At 42.6% G+C, this 22,613-nt stretch overlaps 1 long non-coding RNA gene across 1 annotated transcript in view; it reads left to right on the forward strand.

The window, feature by feature from the left end:
- Nucleotides 1-3,940: 3,940 nt before the first annotated feature.
- LOC113483038 overlaps nucleotides 3,941-22,613 on the forward strand; it is a 160,022-nt gene continuing 141,349 nt past the window's right edge. Inside the window, exon 1 of the long non-coding RNA XR_003398947.1 lies at nucleotides 3,941-4,109. This is a non-coding gene — a long non-coding RNA (uncharacterized LOC113483038). The remainder of the gene's footprint in view (nucleotides 4,110-22,613) is intronic.

A 22,613-nucleotide genomic window follows, 5' to 3' on the forward strand; every position in this document is an offset into this window, starting at 1 on the left:
AGACTGCTGAACATCATCTGGACCTCTTTCCTCATTCAAAGTATTTCCAGTTACAGACAGCTGCTCAATGCCTTTTCTGGTCAAGTTATAGGTATCTGCAACAATGGAGATTTCACAACTTTACTGGACTACCTGTGGCAGAGTTTGACCACTCACATGGTGGGGAAAAAATAATCCTTCCATCTGAGAAATTTTTTGTGCTGCAACTTGTCTGTGTTGCCTCTTATCTGAGTACTGTGGTAATCTGAGGAGAGTCTGGCTCTGTCTTCTCTAATCTTTCCCTTAGATAGTTGAAAACAGATGTAAGATCTGCCACTGAAGCCTCTTCTCCAGGCTGAACATCTTCTCCCAGCCTTTCTTCATGTGTGCAGCCATCCAGGTGGCATTTCAGAGCCCTGAGTGCACCAAATTCTGCAGCTCCTTTCCTGAAGGAAGCAGGCACCTCCACATGATACTGGAGAGCTGCATTTAAGATCAGCCCCTCAGCCTCAGCACTTGCTTGAGCACTGCTGCGGGTATGTTTCTTAACAAAGTGGATTAGGACCATGGCAGACTGGGTCTTGTGTCTCATTTCTTCCTTTATCAGACTTCCTGAGGTATCAACACAAGATGTTAATCCCTTTGCTTTAGTTGATGTGAATCATTATGACACCTCTAAAATAATTTTTATGCTATTTATTGTTATTTCAGGTGAGGTTCTGATCCATCTTTCATTTCCCAGTGGGGTAAATACAGCTCCAGGCCAAACTTGTGTCACATGTACCTCACTGCCTGATGAAAACAGGACAAAAACCCCCCTTACTTTTCTCATTTTTCACACTGTCTTCCATTCTTTAAAGCCACACTTCTCCATTATTGTGAAAGAGTATTGTAGAAAGAGGTATTTTTAGTCTGGATTAGGAACCTAAAAATTAATCATTAAAATAATACATGGCCATATCAGATGGATTAGCATATGCACCACAGTTCTGTAATGCCTTAGAGGGAAAAAGAAGGCTGCTTATGTGAAGTTGAACAGGACATCCAAGGGATTTCACAGGATCATCTTGTTTATCCATCTTTTCTACACCAGGATGAACTCTGTGTAAAGTTTTCTAGCAGAGACTACATTTCCGGAGTAGGAAGCAAATGCTAGACCATCTTAAAAAAAAAAAAAAAAAAAAAAAAAAAAGATACCAAGAGCTGATACTTCACCAAATTTTCAAATCAAATGTCCTTAACAAAATATCCTGAGAAAGGTTATTTTGGTGGCATTCATGTTCATGACAAACATGTTGAAGGCTAGATACATGCTATCTATAGCAGAAGCTACAGGCTGATGGAAAAGTTGCCTCAAGAAACTGCTAATTAAACATTTTGGACCCATTTTTCCTAGAGGTGTTGGGCACTACTGATATCTTTCATCGCAGTTGTCCCTTTCCTCACTCCTCTAAAATGCAATACTGGTGCTGTTTTTGTCCCAGTGTTCTTGTGTCTTCTTCTGAGAAGTCCTGTTATCTCACTTGTGATGCAAGATAAATTATTGGATCTGCTAAGTAACAAAACCCAGAATTTCTGGACGGTGCATAAGCAGCAGTGTCCTTAAGCCAGACTGTCTTGTTCCTTTTCACAGATGACTCTTAAATCATATAATTTAGGAAAAGGCTAAGGAAATGTCTTTATGTTGTGTGATTTCTATTAGCTGGTCATCAGTATTCATAAATGCCTTATGCAGGTGCAATTGATACTATAAATTCCATACTTCATGTCCTCATTGGGATCCCCTTTCTTCTTCCACATTCTCCTTCTCCTTACCATTGTCCTCTATTTCCCCTCTACTCTTCCATGTCTCAGCGAGATTCATGGTGATTAATGAAACTAGATGATCTCTAAAAAGCATCTAAATGATCTAAAATTATATTTAAAGATCCCTTCAAACTCAAATCATTCTGTGATTCCTGTATCCATGCAAAATCAGACACAGCTTTCTCCCTTGTCCTTGCATTAATGTCCTTATTTTCTTTTTTTTTTTTTTTTTTTTTCCTAAACTCCAGAATTAGTACAATTTTCTTGTTAAGCAAGAATTGAGTGAAGAATACTTGCTTGGCCTCCAATGGCTGCCATGACTTTTGTAGTGAAAAATGCTACAGAATTTATCTTCTAGGGCTTCAGGTTTTATCAGCAGCAATGCTTCATCAAAGAAAATTGCTGTCAGAAGGGCTGTCAGATTTTTTCCCTCTTAAACTTGACGCAATGCTTGGTTTTGTGCTTATAGTAAAAGGGTTTTTCTGAAAAGGCAGAATATATTTTACATAGGGAACTTCTATTCCTGGAAAACCATCCAAAAATCTAAGTAGAACTTTCTCTGGGATATTTTAAAAAAATATAGCTTAGGCTTTCAATTATATTTGAATGACATAGTCTAAACTGGCTGTACCCACTGTTCAGTCCCACTACTGTAATGCACAATTAATAGCCTTAAAAGAGAAAATCCTCCTAACCTCCCTTTCCTTTAATGAATTGTCTCCCTGTAAGAAATTTTTAAACCCCAAAACCCTCTTAGCCATATTTTCGACTTGCTGAAGGAAATTTTCCATTTATAGAATTTTAAAGTTTAGTTTTTCTATGAGGTTTTCTCAAAAATACATTTATTGCAACAAGCTGTAAAGCTTGATTTTTGTTCCCAGACAAGCAAATAGGTGTTAAGTATAAAGATATAAATATGCTGATATATTTTCTGACTTATTGGTCATTATATTAAAACTGCTGAAGTTATTGATGTCATTGGAAATTTTTCTTCATTTCTGATGTTTTCTGACTTGTTCTGGTATTTGCTGGGTTATCTCCTGTTATACTTAAGACTTTTAAATTCAGTGGTTTGCATTTTGACTGCCTGGCTTCCACTGATATAAAGTGAATTAGATGACTGATCCCTTGAGTGTCACACGTCCTCTGGGATCTAATAGATTTTTAGTACCAAGTTGGCTGACATTGCAAGTTATAATAGAGTCATCATCAGAGTAATTAAAATATTTATAAGTACCATAATAAAAATAATACAGCTGCATTAAATTCCAAATTAAAACATACTAATTTTGTTGGATTTCCTTTAGCAAAGCTAGAGAGAAAGAAAGGTTCTTCAGATAAGACTTTTGATGTGTGGAGTGAGCAGTTCAGTTTCTTCACTTCTCCATAATGCCTGGTTCAGGATTCAATCTTATCCCATGTGATATTTGGCCAATTTTATTTGATGTTTTATTTCCACTGGAATAATCTCCCTTGCATTTAAAAATAAATTTTAAACCATAAATATGATTAAACAATGTAAACCAGATTTTTCTTTCAAAGTATCTTGATGCCCACATGCATATTTCCTATGTAGGGAGAAGTTTTTTGGGGAAGGGGATTATTCAGCAGTATTCTGAGAAAATTGTCCTATGCTTTTCATAGGATAACTCAGGCTGGAAAGGACCTCAGGAAGTTTGTGTCAAACTTTCTGCTCAAAGCAAGTCAACTCTGGGGTCACAGGAAGTTGCTCAACCCTTGATCCCATTTGGCCTTGAAAAAGTCCCAGGACTGAGACAGCACAACCTCTCCCGGGCAGCCTGTTTTGTCTCTTGATCATCCATATGGTTTCCTTATATCCAGCTGGAAACCATTCTGTTTCAGCTTATAACCGATGTCTGTTTTTCTCCTAGTGTGCAACTCCATTAAGAACCTGGCTCCACCTTCTCTAGGCAATTGTCTTTATCACTGGTGAGGCCACACTTGGAGTTTGTCCAGTTCTGAGTGTCCCAGATACAAGAGAGAGATGGACATACTGGAATGAATCCAGGGGAAGGGTCACTAATATGATGAAGAGATTGGATATGATGAAGAGATTTCCTCTTCTATGAGGAAAGCCTGAGAGACCTGGGACTGTCAGTCTGGAGATGAGAAGGCTCAGGGGAATCTTATCAATGTCTATAAATACCTGAAGGAAGGCTGTAAAGAAGACAAGCCAGTTTCTTCTCAGTGGTGCCCAGTGACAGGACCAGAGGCAGCGGGCACAAACTGAAACACGGGAGGTTCCTTCTGAATATCAGGAAACCCTTTTTCATTGTGAGGGTGACAGAGCACGGGCACAGTTTGTCCTGAGAGGTTGTGAATCTTCTTCCTTGGAAATACTCAAGAGCTGTCTGGACACAGTCCTGGGCACCTGGCTCTAGGTAGCCCTACATGAGCAGGTGGGTTGGACCAGGTGACCTCCAGAGGTCCCTTCCCACCTCAGGTGCTCTGTGATTCTCAGTCCCCTACCTGCAGGCAGGGCCAGCTGCTGTTGGGTGTCCCTGAAGCCTTCCTTGCCTTTGGCTGAACTCCTGTTCCAATCCCAAACACCCTGGGGGCCTCCGAAGACCTTGATGCAGTTGATATCTTTTTGTTGATACCTTCCCTGTAACAGGCACCCCCAAAGTGGATGCAGTAGATGGGGATAATAATGTTTCTTAATCCACATGGCACACTTCTATGGATAACAGTCCCTGTGTGGCAGCACCTGTGGTTACTGTCACTTCCAGTCCCAGGAAGAGTCCCAGCATTCCCTGTAGCCCCAGGCACAGGTGCAGGCATAATCCCTGAGAACTGAGGCCACTGTGATGGGTTACTATTTTCACATACTTGCCATGTGGCAATGGGGGACCAAGCCCTGCAGGGCACTGCCACCACTGTTACGCAGCCCCATTCTCTCTGGAGCAGTATCTAGATTTCTTTCTTAGCACCAGTTGCTCTACTAACTGCAAAAATCTGAATTATTGCAATCCTAGCAGCTATCTCACTGTTCCCACAGCAGCTGTCTGGTAGCCCAGCACTATCTAACCAGCAAGCACTTAAAGACCCTTTTTAATCATGAACTGGACAAACTGTAAATGAGCTATAAACGGCAAAGCCCCTAGAAGTTAGCAGAAATGGCTAAAGCTGACAATCCCAATTTAAAAGCAGTATGATTAGAAAACAAAACAAAACAACCCCACAAACTGCTGGAAGGGAAATAAAATTTTTTAAATGAAGAAAAAAAAAATTCACATAATAAAAGAAGTTGTGGACTAGATATATTATACATATCTATACAGTTTTCTATATTTGCACTTTAGAGTCCATTAGGCAGACACCCTCATTTTGCCTGTATACCTTCAAAAGCGTAAGTTTTATGCCAGCATTTTTTTAATTCCCCTTTGAGGTAGTATGTGGATGTTACATACAGTTGTTTTTCTCTACTTACAATTTTAATAGAGTGAGTGTAAGAATAGGGGTTCTTCCCTTAGGGAAAGTTCATGCCAGTCAGCCTATCACCTCTTTTCTGGATCAAGCCTTTCCCCCTTACCCCCCTCCAAGAGTTTAGAGGTTGTTACATGTGCATATCCTCTCTTTAGATGAAGTCTGGATTACTTCTCTGTGAATTATTTTAAATAACAAGTGTTTATCAATGACAGTAGATAAGCAGTTCACATTGTCAGTTGTCAATACATCCGTGCATGCTTTCAGGTCTACCAGCTTTTCTTCTGGAGATCAGACACTACCTAAGCAATAGTTTCCAATTGAATTAATTACTGCTTAGTATAGCAATATGTTCTGCTCTGTTAAGTTAGCCATCTGCTCTTCCTTTTAAGCTTGGTTGTCCTTCCATAGTGAATTATTTAACCTAATGTAAGCTACTTAACAATGCACATCAGAAGCCCTTTGACCACCAGAGGTGGTGTTGAATTATCAAGGATACATTCAAAGCAATGTGATATTCCCTAGGAAAGGTGCCAGTTCTGTGATGGTGCACATTTCAAATGCACCTAAGTGACTCAGCTTAACCTCCTCTCCAAAAAGAGGTTGTGGAGTTCCTGTGGAATTGTGGTGAACAGAAGCAAGGAACGGTCCTATTTACTGTAGGTTGTGTTTGCAGCCCATGTTACGTTGTCCTGCTTTCCTGAATTCTCCCATGAACCAGAAGACAGACCAGTATATTAACAACCATTTTTTCTGTCTAAATCCAGCTGGATAGTGGCTAGATGGTTCCAGACTGTTGAAATCTTTCATGCCACGAAGAACACTCCTTCTGGACTTCTCAGGTGGAAATGTTGTGCCACTTTCATCTGAATGTCCCGAAAACTCAGTCTCCCTGCAGATTTAGTCTGTATTTGTTAGAAGTATGTTGGACGTGATTTTATAGGTGTATTTTGTCAAAGCATTTTTGCCTTTCTAGAATACTTTGCAATTTGAGGTTTCCCTTTATATATATATATATATATATATGTATAAACTAGGTGATCGTTTTTGTTGAGTCTTACAACTAATGTTTAATGATTTTTTATGAAGAGACAGGCATTGTGAAAAGCATGATATTTGTCAAATACTATCTTATGGTAGCACAGTATACAAGGAAACTCTACATAACCAAACCATTGTGTGCTGCTATGGGGCCTGCCGGGACTGGAGACCATGTTGACGTTGTCCCTCCCCCACCCTTGGGCTGGACAGGCTGGAAGTGAGGCACAAACCCTGGGGTTGAAAAAAGGAGAAATTTAATACAACAGTGTAATAAATAACAATCTGAACAACAACAATAGCAATAATAACAATAATAACAACAATAAACAGCAATAACAGTAAACAAGACAAAAGATACACAGAGAAATACCACAAATGGACACATCCAGCCCGCCACGCGTGTTTCCCCGGACCAAAGCCACAAAGGAAAGCTTCCCGCGCCATTGCGCTGGACCTGACGTCAGCATGGTATCAATAACCCAGCTGGAGATCCATTCACCCTGCTGGGGAAACTTAACCCATCCTAGCTGAACACGACACAGTGGTACCGTGCATTCTCTTTAGTTCAAGGTTCACTGCAGACTATAGTGTTAAATTAATCCCTTTTGTTTGGAAAGATTATTTCTAAAATACAAATGTACACTGAAACACTATTTTTTAGTATGCAACAACAGATGGAAGAATCAGTTTTTGATGTCATCATTAACAAATCAGAGAGGAGTGTGCTGACACACCAGCTTCTTGCTGTGTACTGATAAATTTAGTAAAACTCTTCATAAAAAGACATATACTGAAGCATAATGAAAAGAGCTGCATTTCCCTGGTTTGTCTTGTTGGGTATGGAAACAAGCTCTTAAAATTCTCTCTTTGCCATTACTACACATGTAATAAGCTTCTTTCTAAATTGTAGAGCACATGAACCTAGTTCTTATAGGTGACTTCAACTACCCAGACATTGTTGGAAGACCAATACAGCAGCTCACACACCATCCATTAAGTTCCTGAAATGCGTAGAGGACTGCTTCCTCAAACAAATGTTCAATGTGCCAACCAGGAATGAGACACTGATGGACTTGCTGCTTGCAAACCAAGAAAACCCACTTTGTAATATCTGAGTTAGTGACAATCTTGTGGAGTTTGGAATCTTGCTGAGTGTGCGGGAGGTCAGTACTAAGACAAAGGTTTTAGATTTTATAAGAGCAAACTTCAGGTTGCTCAGAGCTCAGTTGGGAGGGATCATGTGAGAAGCTTCTGTGAAGGATAAAGGAGCCAGCGAATGCTGGGAGTTCTTCAAGACTATTCTCCTGGAAGCACAGAAACAGTTCATCCACTTGAAAGGTAAAGGAATTAGGGAGAGTGAGAGACTCTCTTGACTTAACTGTGAGATTCTGAGTCTGCATGAAACCAAGAGAGGCATACAAAAGATGGAAAAGTGGATAAATACCTGTTGAGAACTACAAGGGCATTGTCAGGGTGTGCAGAGATGCAGTTAGAAAAGCAAAAGCTCAGCTCAAATTGAAATTGGCCAAAGATGTCAAAAATTATGAGAAAGAGTTCTTCAGGTATATAAACAACAAGCAGAAAAAAAAAGGAAAATATTTCCTCTCCGTTAAAGAGGAGAGGTGATTCAGTCACCAACAATGATGAGAAGGCAAAGGTTCTCAATGCTTTATTCACCTCTGTCTTTGCAAGCACCATTGGGCACAGTGGGAACAAAAAATCCAGGTCGATGCCAACACAGACTCACCATCAGTGAAGGAAGAGTTGGTGTGTGAACTATCACAGGAGCTTGAACTCTACAAATGTATGGGCCCTGACAGTATCCACCCAAAGGTGTTATGAGAGCTGGCTGATGTTGTTGTTAGGCCATCCTCCACAATTCTTGAGAAGTCATGGAGATTGGGGGACATCCCAGAAGACTGGATGAAGGCTAATGTCACCCCCATCTCCAAGAAGGGCTTAAAGGAGGATCCAGGAAATTATAGGCCCATCAGTCTTACTTCAATCCCTGGGAGAGTTATGGAACAAATCCTCCTGGGGGCTATCACAAGTCACATGAAGCATGTGATTGGGAAAAGCCAGCACGGATTGACCAAGAGCAAATCGTTCTTGACAAACTTGATCGCCTTCTACAATAAAGTAACCTGCTTGGTTGATGTGGGGTGAGTGGTGAACATTGTCTACCTGCATTTCTCCAAAGCTTTTGATGTGGTTCCCCACAGCCTCCTCCTACAGAAACTGGTGTACTACAGACTAGACAAGTGGTCTGTGCAGTAGGTGGGGAACTGGCTGACAGACTGCACCCAGAGGGTGGGGGTAAAGAGCTCTTTTTCAGACTGGCAACCTGTCACAAATGGGTGCCCTAGGGATTTATACTGGACCCAATGCTCTTTAAAATATTCATAAGTGATTGGGATGATGGGATCAAGTGTACCCCGATGAATTTTGCTGACAATACCAAACTGAGTGGAGACGTGGACACTCTGGAAGGGAGAGCCACCCTGCAGGAAGACCTGGATAGGCTGGAAGAGTGGGATAACAAGAGACTTACGGAGTTCAACAAGGGTAAGTGTAAGGTCTTGCACCTGGGAAACATGATCCAGGATTGCAGCACAGGTTGGGATCTATGTGGCTGGGGAGCAGCTCTGTGGAAGAGGACCTGGGAGTCCTGGTGGAAAACAAGCTCAGTATGAGTGAAGAGTGTGCTGCTGCAGCAAAGAGCCCACAGGGTGCTGGGTTGCATCAACAAGGGCATCACCAGCAGAGATGATGAAGTTATTATCCCACTCTACTCAGCGCTTGTCAGGCCACACCTGGAATACTGTGTTCATCTTTGGTCCCCGCTATACAAAAAAGATGTGGCCAGGCTGGAGAGGGTCCAGAGCAGGGACACAAAGATGATCAAGGGACTGGGCAGCCTGTCATGTGAGGAAAGGCTGAGAGAATAGGGCTTGTTCAGCCTTCACAGAATCACAGAATTGTCTAGGTTGGAAAAGACCTTAAAGATCATCCAGTCCAACCATCAACCCAGCACTGACAGTTCCCAACTACACCAGATCCCTCAGCTCTAAGTCGACCCTACTCTTAAACACCTCCAGGTATGGGGACTCCACCACCTCCCTAGGCAGCCCATTCCAACGCTGTCACTGTAGAGATAACAAAGCAAAACACACACACACACAGAGTCACATGGGTGAACAAGAGGCTAGATTTTTTATTAATAAAAGCATGCATTTTTATATATTTCAGGTGCCAGAGTGTTTCAATATAATTGGTCAAAAAGTTGTTTTTAACATTCTCATTGGATAACCTTTATCAGTTTCCTCTCTGCTTGCTTCATCCTGCTATGTAGTCAGCAGCTCCTTGAAAGTTATTTGCTTTAAGCATAGCTTCCTTATCTCAAGGGTACACCAGAATCTTGTCAAGTTCAAACTCTTCTTCAATCAGGTTATCGGCAGACCAGCTGCCTTCCCTGACACAATGCCTAACAACTCATTCTGTAAAGAAATGCTTCCTAATAACTAATCTAAACCTTCCCTGGTGCAACTTGAGGCCATTACCTCTTGTTCTATCGCTTATTACTTGGTTCAAGAGACTCATCCCCAGCTCTCTGCAGCCTCCTTTTATGGAGTTGTAGAGGGCGATGAGGTCTCCCCTCAGCCTTCTCTTCTCCAAACTAAACCCCCCCAGTTCCCTCAGCTGCTCCCCATCAGACCTGTGCTCCAGACCCTGCACCAGCTCTGTTGCCCTTCTCTGGACACACTCGAGTCATTCAATGTCCTTTTTGTAGTGAGGGGCCCAAAACTGAACACAGTTATCGAGGTGCAGCCTCACCAGTGCCGAGTACAGGGGTAAGATCCCTTCCCTGTCCCTGCTGGCCACGCTATTGCTGACACAAGCCAGGGTGCCATTGGCCTCTTGGCCCCCTGGGCACACTGCTGGCTCCTGTTCAGCCAGCTGTCAATCAACACCCCCAGGTCCCTCTCTGACTGGCAGCTCTCCAGCCACTCCTCCCCAAGCCAGTAGCGCTGCTGGGGGTTACTGTGGCCCAAGTGTAGCGCCTGGCATTTGGTCTTATTGAAATTTGGCCTCAGTCCATCGCTCCAGCCTGTCCAGGTCTCTCTGCAGAGCCTCCCTACCCTCGAGCAGATCAACACTCCTGCCCAACTTGGTGTCATCTGCAAACTGACTGAGGGTGCACTCGATCCCCTTGTCTAGAACATCAATAAAGATGTTAAACAGGAGTAGCCCCTAAATCGAGCCCTGGGGGAGACCACTCATGTCCAGCTAGACAGTCTCTGATTGGGTCCATCCTGTTGAAAGATCACGATGTCAGTTATGGTAGAAATATCTGGACAAGCACTGTCTGCCACCACAGCACTGAAAGTTCAAACTGCAAGTACAGTAAGTTTTCACCAGTTGCTGATATACTACACCATTGATACAGGACACAAATATTTCCATTTTATCTCATAACCTTACACCCTCTTTGGGCCAAAAGACATCTGAAATCTACCTAATTTTTCATCTTTGAATAATGAAAGGCCAATTCCTTGTTGAAAAAATTGAAATAAAATTGTTGAATGCCTAACTAGTTCAGAAAGTTTCACCTGAGATTTAAACAAGGAGGGCTGTACCTGACCATGAGCTCATGAACTTGAACATGTCTCTATGCTGGAGCCCAGTTCAGGTCCTGACTGAAGTGAGTGAGAAGATGAAGGCTCAGGGAGAACTTGCAGGCCAATGTCACTGGTGGCAGCAATCTGGGTGTACTTCAGAGAGAGACTGGTTGGAGCTGACCTGAATCAAAAATGTCTAGGCAGTCTCAATGTAAAAATAAGAATTTAATTTCTCATCACTGTAATTACCCATTAGTTGTAAATGTCATGGAGAAGAGGAAAGGAAGAATCATAGAATATCTCAAGTTGGAAGGGACCCATAAGAATCATCAAGTCCAACTCCCTGCTCCTTGCAGGACTACCTAAATCTAAACCATGTGACTAAGAGCATCGTCCAGATGCTCTTTGAGCTCTGACAGGCTTGGTGCCATGACCACTTTGCTGGGGACCCTGTTACAGTGACCGACCACCCTCTCAGTGAAGAACCTTTTCTAACATCCAATCTGAACTTCCCCTGATGCAGCTTCATTACATTTCCTTGTGTCCTATCTCTGGTCACCAGAGAGATCAGCACCTTCCCCTCCACTGGCCTCCTTAAGGAAGTTGTAGGCTGTGGTGAGGTCATCCCTCAGCCTTCTCCAAGCTGAACAAACCAAGTGACCTCAGTCTCTCTTTGTAAGTCTTATGCTCAAGACCTTTCACCATCTTGGTCACTGTCTTCTGCACACACTTTAATAGTTTGATGCCATTCTTACACTGAGGTGTCCAAAGCTGCACACAGTACTTGAGGTGGGGCTGCACCAGTGCAGTGCAGAGTGGGACAATCACCTTCCTCAACCAGCTAGTTATGCACCCCAGGGCATGGTTAGCCCTTTTAGTTGCCAGGGCATACTCTTGATGCATATTCAACTTGCCATCAACTAAAACCCCGGTTCTCTTTCCATGGGGCTGCTCTCCAGCCTCTTGTCCCACAATTTGTATATATAACCAGGATTACCCTGTCCCAGGTGGAGAATCTGCCACTTGCTCTTTTTAAATTTCATACGGTTGGTGGTTGCCCAGCTGTCTAGTCTATCCAGATGTCTCTGTAAGGCCTTTCTGCCCTCGAGAGAGTCCACAGCTCCTCCCAGTTCAGTATTATCAGCAAACTTATTTAATGTACATTTGAATCCTGTGTTCAGATCATTTTATAAAAACATTAAAGTGAACTGGCCCTAAAATTGAGCCCTGGGGAACCCCAGTAGTAACTGGATGTTAGCCTGATGTAAGCCATTTACTGTAACTTTTGGGCCCAACCCATTAACTAATTGCTCACCCAGTATATTGTGGACTTGGCTAGCTGTGTGCTGGACAGTTTACCCAGAAGGATACTGTGAGAAAAAGCTCTGCTGTTATCCAAAATCCCACACCTACTGGCTTTCCTTGGTCAACTAGATGGGTGACCTTGTTATAAAAGGAAATTTACTGGTTAAGTAAGCCTTTCCCCTTGTGAACTTATGCTGGCTGTGACCAATGAATGCATTGTCTCTCAAGTGTTTTTCAATAACTCCCAGAATAAAATTCTCCATAATTTTACCAGGCACTGAAGTGAGACTCACAGGCCTGTAATTATCAGCGTCTTTCTTCTTGCCCTTCTTGAATACTGGGACAACATTTGCCAGTTTCCAGTCAACTGGGAGCTATTCAGACTTCCAAGAAACGGTTAAGGAAGGCACTTTCATATTAATCAATTAGGTAAACAGAACATAAAACTTGGGGTCTTTAATGCAGATCTGTGTCCCCCTGGGTATGGAGGTCCCCATGGTACCACCAGGCCTTTATGATGGGGGGAAGCACTGTGCTCAAATGCCACTGTGAGAGGGATCCCTGTGGCAACTGTTGGGGTCCTAAGCACTTGCCTCTGCTGAACTGCATGAGGTCCCTGGCAGCCCATTTCTCTGCTCTGGCTAAGTCCCTCCCAAGAGCTACTCAGCATCTGCACCACCACCCTTGGAACCCAACCATGCACCCAGTGAAGCACCCAGTTCCCTGTCACGTGGCCACCTGCATCCATTGAGTAACATGGCCAGGGTCGAATGATCCCTCCAATGTGGAGTTCACCACTGTCTGAGCCTGTGAGCAGGTTAATTCACAAACAGAAAGGATGACTGTTGGCCGACACTGCAGTTTACCCCTTGCTCTGCTTGGTTACCAGTCTCTCATCTATCTCTTCAGCAATGATCAGGCAGGTACTCTTTCCATGCGGCAGGGAGATCCCTGGCTCCTTGCCTTAAAGAAAGGATGGAGAAGCAACCTGAGTGCAGAGAACCCAGATAAATCACTCCCAGCACCAAGAGAGAATGCTTGGAAGAGCTCTTAGTTACTGATGATCCTGCTGTGTGTGGGGTTTCTAAGGGAGTGGCTCAAGGGAACCTTCTTGGGCTTCCCAGGACAAGAAACATCTACCACTCCCCTGACTCAGTCCAGCAATAACAGCAATCTTGGACTCTGCTAGTGTTGCCCCAACAAGACCTGCTAAGGGAAGACCCCCTGTTTGGTAACTGCTAGGGTGCTCTTGGGATAATGCTTCTCTGCACACCCATCAAGGAGCTCCAAGAGACAATGGCATGAGGAGCAGCCCAAATCCTAGCCTAACAGTCTACTCCCAAGCCTGCCACAGGGCTTATAAACCCATTAAGTGTCCATCAGCCAAGAATGCCCTCTCTGCAGTGCCACCCATGCCCTTGAAAGCACAGCCTGGGCTGTCGGACTGCCCTTGCTGCTCACTCACCCCTGGATGAGCCCCTGAGAACCTCATGAAGTTCAACAGGCCAAGTGCAAGGTCCTGCACATGGGCAGGTGTAATACCCAATGTCAATACAGGCTGGGGGTGGAAAGATTGAGAGCAGTCCTGTGGAGAAGGATGTGGGGGCACTGGTGGATGACAAATAGGACATGAGATGGCAACGTGCACTCGCAGCCCAGAAAGCCAACTGTATCCTGGGCTGCATCCAGAGCAGTGTGTCCACCAGGGTGAGGAAGGGGGATTCTGCCCCTTTACTCCACTCTTGTGGGACCCCCCCTGCAGTGCTGTGTCCAGCTCTGGGGATCCCAGTATAAAAAGGACACGGACCCGCTTAAGTGGGTCCAGAGGAGGCCACAAAGATGGTCACAGGGCTGGAACTGCTCTCCTGTGAGAAAAAGAGTTGGGGTTGTTCAGCCTGGAGAAGATTCCAGGGACATCTTATTGCAGCCTTTCAATATAAAAAGAGGGCACAAGCACTTTGTTTGGGACCCTCCCAGGGGCTGTCCTGGCAGAGCCATCAGAGCAGCACTATGAGCCATGGGGAGCTGCTTTCCAGATCACTTCTCAAGTGAACTTTTCTTTTTCTTGGAAAGGCTACAGCACAGCAACAGTACCTGCCTTGTAACTTCATCCTCTCTTCATGCTAGCAGCTGTTGGCTATGCAGGCAGGCAGCCATCCCAGTCTGATTAGCAAAGGCAAAGTAGGCAATTTTAGCTAGTGCAGCATCTGCTGAATCAATGCTTGGAGCAGGTCCAACTACAGTACTTTATGCCTTTAAGACTACCTGGATAACCTATGTACATAGTTTAACTTTTCTCATGTTTGGAGTTTTTTGGTGGATTTTCACCATGTAAAAATACTTTGCATTTTCGGGTCAAAAATAAGACCACAGAATAATAAAATACCAGAAAGAATTTTATTAACTACTCCAAAGTCAGTATAAACCTAGGAGGCTGGAAATATGTAGAGTTTGCCCATGAGGTTTTTAATTTTTGTTTTGTTTTTTAAGAGAGTGTAAGCTTTTATTAGTTTTCTGTTATTTAAAGTTGCAGTTCTCTAAATTTGGATTAGAGTTTAGGCTTAAATACACATGTCCTCAAGGTGTTGGGTTTTTTTTTCCTAAGTGATTATCCCAAAGATTGGACAGGTAAAGATAGAAAAAAGTCTTGAATTTTCCCTTCACATGTGATAGCTCAAGGAAAGAACTTCTTTCTGGTTTTGAGGTGATACAGAATCCACTCAGCATGTTTAAAACAACAAGTAGATATCATTTCCTGAGAAGTAAGTGGGGAACTAGTTGGGCAAGTTTTTCTGGGTAAGAAAAAAAACCCCTCTTTTTTTATGAGGGGAGAAAAAAAAAGCTGACATTATTTTATTCTGAAATTATATAGAGTTGACTGAGGTCTTCATGAACCTTAACAGACAAGTGGGTTTTTTAAATTGCTTTCTTTGTCAAAAGGACCCTTCTTTCTTTCCATCTCACTAAGTGTCCTATTCCAGTGTGATTATTTAAGTTGTAGCCCCAGAAAAAAATCCAGCTATCAAGTTGTCACTGTCATTTACAGTACAAAAGAACAGAATCCAACAGAAAACTTGTGACCCTCATGCTTCTGCCACAAGACAGCAGAAAAGGTTCAGTGAAACATTCAAGCTTATTGAATACAGTTCTAATACAATAAAGACAAGCAGCTGTCATGAATATCAGGGTAAATGCATTTACATTTTGTTAGCAGTTATCTGGGAAATAAAACTTTAGCTTTGACTTTATGGCATTGACTTTCACACTGAAACACCAACTGTCCAATCTCTTTTTTATTATCACAGTTGGGATATGATTTGACACATGCTCTGGGAAGAAATAAAGAGGAAAAAACAAAGCAGAAGAGGGATTGCTACAGATCCTGAAACAACCACCTGCTGATCTCAGGATCGGTCCTCAGGAGACTGACGGGCCTGCCTCCTTATCTCTACCAGTGCTAAACCAGATGGGTTGCTTTTTTACAGCTTTTGTATTAAAGCAGTGTCTTCCTTTGTATATCAGCTTCTCACATTCCCCCTTCTCCTTCCCTTTTATCTTCTCTCTTTCTGGATCTTATTTATTGACATACATTTTCTGCCCTAATATTCCAACATCTGTAAAACTAGTCTTTGTATGTAAAAACCAATCTTTGTTTTCTAACAGCTCAAATACCTACTCCTGTCCTCAGACATTTGTTGTTTCCCTTGCCAGTCAATCCAATGCCATTCTTCATTTTCAGTTTTCAGACTGAAATTCAGCCACTATGGAGTAGAATAAAAATCCCCTGCAGACTGTTTTTTTGTTTGTTTGTTTGTTTTGTTTTGTTTTGTTTTGTTTTTTGTTTTTTGTTTTTTCTGATTTATCCATCCCCAGCAGTTCCTGCATCTCATGCATATTTCTCTTTCAGAGCTTTATACTTTAGATAATCTTTTGATCAAATTAGAAGAAAAATCTCTTTTCCACGTACCACATGCTGCTAAACCTCCTCTATCCTAATTTTCAGAGTATATTATGATTAACAGTAAAATAAAATATTCTTTCCTAGATTTCAGCCATTCCCCGAAGCTGATCATTGCCCTGATCAGATTTTTGTGCAGTACAGTCAAAATCTCATCCCTTGGATTGCACCACACCATTGAGTCTGGTATTGTCAACTTAGTTATAAGCTCAGGTCCAAACTGGTATCTGAAACAGTGCTTCTACCTCTAGCACCATAAGGAACACTTCTGCTCCCTCCTGAATGTGGAAAGGTGTTTCAAAAATTTAGACCATAGATACCAGACCTTAGGAAAACAGAATCATAGAATCATTTAGGTTGGAAAAGACCTTTAAGATCATTGAGTCAAACTGTGAATGTGACACTGCCAAGTCCACCACTAAACCATGTCCTAAGCACCATTACACATCTTCTAAATACCTCCTCACATGCTGACTCAACCACTTCCCTGGGCAGCCTAAACCTCCTGTAGTGCAACTTGAGGCCACTTCCTCTTGTCCTATTACTTGTGACTTGGGAGTAGAGACTGACACCCACCTTGCTATAACCTCCTTTCAGGTAGTTACAGAGAGCAAGAAGGTCTCCCCTCAGCTTCCTTTTCTTCAGACTAAACAACTCCATTTCCCTCAGCCATTCCTTATAAGTCTTGTTCTCTAGACCCTTCACCAACTTCATTACCCTTCTTTGGATGTGCTCCAGCACCTCAACATCTTTATTGTAATGAGGGGCCCAAAACTGAACATAGTATTTGAGGTGTGGCCTCACCGGTGCCGAGTACAGGGGTACAGTCACTTCCATAGTCCTTCTGTCCACACTATTTCTGGTACAAGCCAGGATGTTTTTGGCCTTCTTGGTCACCTGAACACACACTGGCTGATACTCAGCCAGCTGTCGACCAACACCCCCAGGTCCTTTTCCACCAGTCATTTTTCCAGCCACTCTTCCCCAAGCCTGTAGTGTTGCATGAGGTTGCTGTGGCCCAAGTGCAGGACCCATCACAGTGCCTTGTTGAACCTCATACAATTGGTCTTGATCCATGGCTCCAGCCTGTCCAGGTCTCTCTGCAGAGCCTCCCTACCCTCACAAGCAGATCAACACTCTCACCCAACTTGGTGTCGTCTGCAAACTTACAGAGGTAGCCTCGATTGCCTTGCCCACATCATTGATAAAGATATTAAACAGAACTGGCCTCATTACTGAGACCCAAGGAACACCACTTGTGACTGTCCGCCAACTGGATTTAACTCTATTCACCACAACTCTTTGGGCTGGGCCATCCAACCAGTTTATTATGCAGTGAAGAGTGCACCCATCCAGGCCATGAGCAGGTAGTTTCTCCAGGAGAATTCTGTGGGAAATGGTGTCAAATGCTTTACTAAAGTCCACTACATAACATACATAGTCTTTCTGTCATCCACTAAACAGGACATCTTGTCATAGAAGGAGATCAGGTTACTCAAGCAGGACCTGCCTTACATAAACCCAAGCTGAGTGAGCCTGAGATGTAACTGCATTAGATGCAAAATAAAAATGAGTGTCCAGAGGAGTAAAATGATAGGTCTGGAGCTGTCAGAAATGAGAACAGAGACACTGGAGTTGGAAAAACTAAGAGAAGATTATGCAGAGTGAGGATATGACAGAAGTTGAAGACACCTGAGGAGTCAATTGGTAGAAGGGTACTGCATCATGATAATGAGTTGAAGGGGGAAAGCCACTCACTAGCTTGCCTCATTAATTGTGAAGCTTCTGCAGTGACTGTCAGTGGAAGATATGCTCAGCTGGAAGTAGAAAAGTAGGCAGTCTCATGACAAGAAAGTAGAAAAAGGGATGATCTTGGATTTTTTAATGCCTTCTATAGACTTCAGAGGGAAAGACGGAGACAGAGAGAGCAGAGGCTGGAGAGAGCAGGCTCCTTTTATGAGGATGTCTACAGCACAGTGATGGTCGCTCATATGGCTGTACCCAAGTTACCTTTAAGCCAGCCTAGTCAGGTAGAGCCTACTGATGAAAGATTATAGCTCCACATGAGCTGAGATGCTCAGAAAAATGCTGGGGTGTATAGCTCACACCAGTCCTCATGATTTCATGCCTACAAAGGCCATAGTCAGTATATTAAAGCAGATGAACTCCTTCATCTGGTCATGAGTTCAAAACATATTATGGACAAGAAAGTTACGGAGGTGAAAAAGCTGGAATATAGGAGCAAACACCAAAGTCTCTCAACAGCTCCTGTGTGATGCTCCCCACATTTGGGGTCACATTGTTACTGGAAGTTAGAACAATGGACAGACTCTTCTGCCTTTGGGAAAACAAGGGAGAAATGTGGAAGACTTTTTCAGCTCCTGGAAATTTTTTTTACTTTGTTGAATAAAAAAAATGTTGTTACTTGTAAAACAGAACTCTTAGTTTGTTCTTAACCTAAGAAAACATTTGTGACTTGTTGGGATTCTAGAGGGCTTTCTGCGAGAGAATGGACATGTGAGCAATCCTGCATGAGAACAAGACTGATAAGAGCCTCAGCCAACAAGAATGTGATAAGGATGTGACCCTGAATGAGGAGGGAGAAACTCGACGAGACAAACAACCCCCGGAAGGGGCTGGGACGGAAGAGGAAGTTACACAAGGTAGGAAGCCTGGCAAGGCTGATGGGGCACTTTTTATCCAATCATAAGAAGGTTTAAAGTGCAGGCTAAGTTAACTGTCCAATCTTGAGGACTTGTACTGCATGTTACTCACATGTGCAGGAGAACATTATAAAAGGGCTTTCTTAGTTGTAATAAACAGGCATTGCTTGATCACACTGGTCGTGTGCATGCTCAGCTCTCCCGCAGTGACTCAAGCTGTTTTAAAGATTCAGTGGGCATGAAGGATTTCTTGGATAAATGCATTGTCAGCCCATATGCATCTTTGAATAAGAGCATTTTCTTCTGCTTAATGGGGTGATGTAACCTGCTAATATTTCAGGTCACTGCATTTTGAGTCTTTGGTGCTTAGGCTGTTTAGAGACCTAACAAATGAGCATAAGGACTACAAATAATATCGAGCAAATGAGTGTAAGCACTACAAATAATATATAGTTACAGGTTGACAACAAATTTACAGTAATGCACAACTAAATGCAAGATATCATTATTAAAAGGTCCTACTAGGGTAGTGAAAATGCCCTAGAAGGCATGTCAACAAATCATGGATAGATGTGTAACTTTGTTGTGTCTTCCCATACACCTGGCAGCAGCATAAAGTAACGAATAACCCAGCTAAAGAAATGAAGAAAGAGGAAGAAAAATTAATCTTTCAAAGTAATTACATAATATATATGGAGAGGCTTCTAAGGCACAAAGGGTGGGCAGGTGCACAGGTCTGTTAAAGATTAATAACATGTAGTCACTTATGCCCCCAAAATGCCTTGAAAATCAGCCCCACAGTTACAGATTTTCTCCCTTTATTCTCATTATAAAACTGACCCAAAATGGGACATGAAATATCAGAGTACACAGGTCTCTGCATATAAATGATATAAATGGGAATGAATATCAGAGTAATTTACAAGACAGGGAAACTATAAAATGAACATTTTTCTCTTTTTTAACATCTTCATTTCAGGAGCATATAATTGGATAATGTAGAGCTTTTGAATCATCTATCTTAGCTTCATGAAGTATCTCAGATGAGCACATTGTCCCCTAATGAATGTTAGAACTTTCTGAAAAGGAGCAGCAGCTAGAATTTCAAACTGAAAAGTCGCTCCATCACACCCAGTCCACCCATCAGAGATGCAAGGCTGCCTTTCAAAAGAAAGACAGCACTGTACGTCAGTGCAATGCTTTCCAAATCCTTCATCTTGTCAGTGTGTTTTAACTGTTCACATTTCAGCATGTATCTTTCTTATGAAGCATGTCACAGAAGTCTTAGGACAATCATGAAAATAGTGCTGTATGTAATATGATGCAATGAGCTTCCCACTGACTACTTACAGTGAATATTTCTAGCAGATGGCGATTTGTGAACCACTTGTCCAGGAGGCTGAAAACAGAACGGAGTTTTATTGTTATATTTTGTTATTTACATTACTTTATATTTTTATCTGTATGATTTTTTCTATTTATGTGATTTTCTTGCTAGTAACAAAATGTTTTTGCATGTCTGAGATTAAATTTCATGACAGTCCGTTCATTTGGCCAAAAGGGACTAACATTAGGGTACTTGATTTTTTTGATCCTAATGGGTTCCAGAGGCTCTGAGCCTCTTTTATTTTCAGAAAAACCTGGGCACTTAAAGCCTTGTTCTTTAAGGTAACCTGCATTAAAATCCACAAGAAATGAAAGGCAGCCCAAGTCACTTTTTTGGGGAGCCAAATATTTTAGCTCAATTTTAAAATCAGAGTCCTCTAATAATATCTGAGCATAGCTGCCATCCTTTATTAGTGCAGGAAAAAATCCATCAACTTGTTGATGAGCTTTAGGCAACTCTCTATCTTGCTGTTAGATAACTGAGCACAGACAAATATAGCTGGCAAATATCCTGCAGATTTTCATCTGTATAGCCAACTGTGCTCCCTACTTTGTTTTCTCATTTTTGGTGGCATTACTTCTGCATTCTGAAAACAGTTGGTTTCATCTGAGTCAGGGCAAGAAAGAACTACTAAGGCCCAAGCTTTTTAAAACACGCATAAAGTACTGTACTTAGAAATATTTCCTCTGTATGTACTCATCTAGGCGAGATAAACGTCTGATATAATGGCAACATTATCCCTCACTATATGGGTTAGCAATATCCCATATATACCTTACCCTTCTCTACTCCTTAAGTGTGAGGAACTGAGGGAGAGAAAATGGCTTTCTCAGGTTGATGAGGGAGGTCTGCCACAGAAAAAGCAACCAAGAACTGAACATGAGATACAGTGGTAGTTGTGGTTGGACCCTGCCTTTCTGCTGGTCAGCCATAGCCCTGGGCTATGGCAAAAGCCCGTGCTTTTGCGATTCTAATCACCAGCTGCTCAACTGCAGAACTGCATTTCCATTTTTCACAATCAGTACACCACTTAAGAGGTTTCTCAGAATATTTTGGCAATGACAATATTCTAAAAGATGGGATATTGAGTGTATTTGGCAAGGAGTTGAGGGGGAGTGGGCTGCTGAGGGGCCCCTGTGAGAGGAGCCCAGAGCCTGCCCTTTGCTGGCCACAGCTAATCCCAGCTGCTACACAATGGCTCCAGCATGGCCCCAGCTCAGCCCAGTGACAGCTCCGAGAAAACACGTTCAAGAAAGGCTAAAATGCCACACACCAATTAGTAGCGAGGGAGGAAGTGTGAGGAACAGCCTGATGACATGTAGGGGAGAAGAGGTGGCGGATGCTGCAGGGTGGTTTAATTTGCCTTTTTTACTGTCCCAACCTATTATAATTGGCAGTAAGTTAATTTTCCCCGAGTTGCGTTTGTTTTGCCTGTGAGAGGAACGGGTAAGCAATCTCCCTGTCTTTCTCTGGACCCAGGTGCTTTCCCACCCGATGTCCTTTTGCCCCCTGCCCGGCTGCGCGGGACTGTGGGGCAGCAGCGGGGCGGGCCCAGGCCAGTCCCCCAGAACTGCCGGCTGAGTCACTGCTCTGCAGTTCAGCCTGACCCTGGGATTGAAGGGGAATCTCTACATACGTTTAATCAATGGCGTCGTTTCTCTCCAAATGACCAAACATCACCAATTTCGATTTAAATAAGCAAAGTTCTCTGTATGTGTGTGTGCATGTGTACAATTCAACATTAAGCTTAGAGGAGGTGACTGGGCATTTATTGTAATCTTGGCTGTTAACCTCCTTATTACCCAATCAAACCTACTTCTAGTGAACAGATCCAGTGATAACTCATCACTACACCAGATGCTGCTTCTACTCTGAACAGTTGGAATGATTTTTTCTTATCATAATCAAAGCTCAGGGAGTCCAGCCTGTGAAAACCACTTTGTAACAGAAACAACATATATATACCAGCGTTTTACAAGGAAGGCATGAACAGGAAGAGAGATTTGCCCAGTATAGCTTGCCTCACAAGCACCTGTAAGTACACCACTGCCTATAAATACAGTAGGCAGAGTGAGGTGAAATATTAATAAGCATTTTAAAGACTGACTCCTTTAGCTAGTGTAACTGGCATTGCTCCATTGAAGTCAAGTAGACAGTATCAGTTAATGTAAATTCACATCTGACCCTAAACAGATCCTGACCAGAGTCACTTTAAAAATCAGCTTCAGCCAAGACTTCACTACAATTCACAGCATTTCAGTAATTTGTACCTCTCATAAAATGAACCAGTTCTATAATCTTAGGTAAAAGATACAACAAGGAAAAAGTATACTTCAAAGTGTTTTCAGTGTTTTATTTATAATCCCTTTGGAAAGGACACCCCCCCCCCCCAAATATCAATTTACTTT

Source organism: Athene cunicularia (genome assembly GCF_003259725.1).
Source record: "Athene cunicularia isolate RWA chromosome 8 unlocalized genomic scaffold, athCun1 chr8_part1, whole genome shotgun sequence".
Taxonomy (NCBI): domain Eukaryota; kingdom Metazoa; phylum Chordata; class Aves; order Strigiformes; family Strigidae; genus Athene; species Athene cunicularia.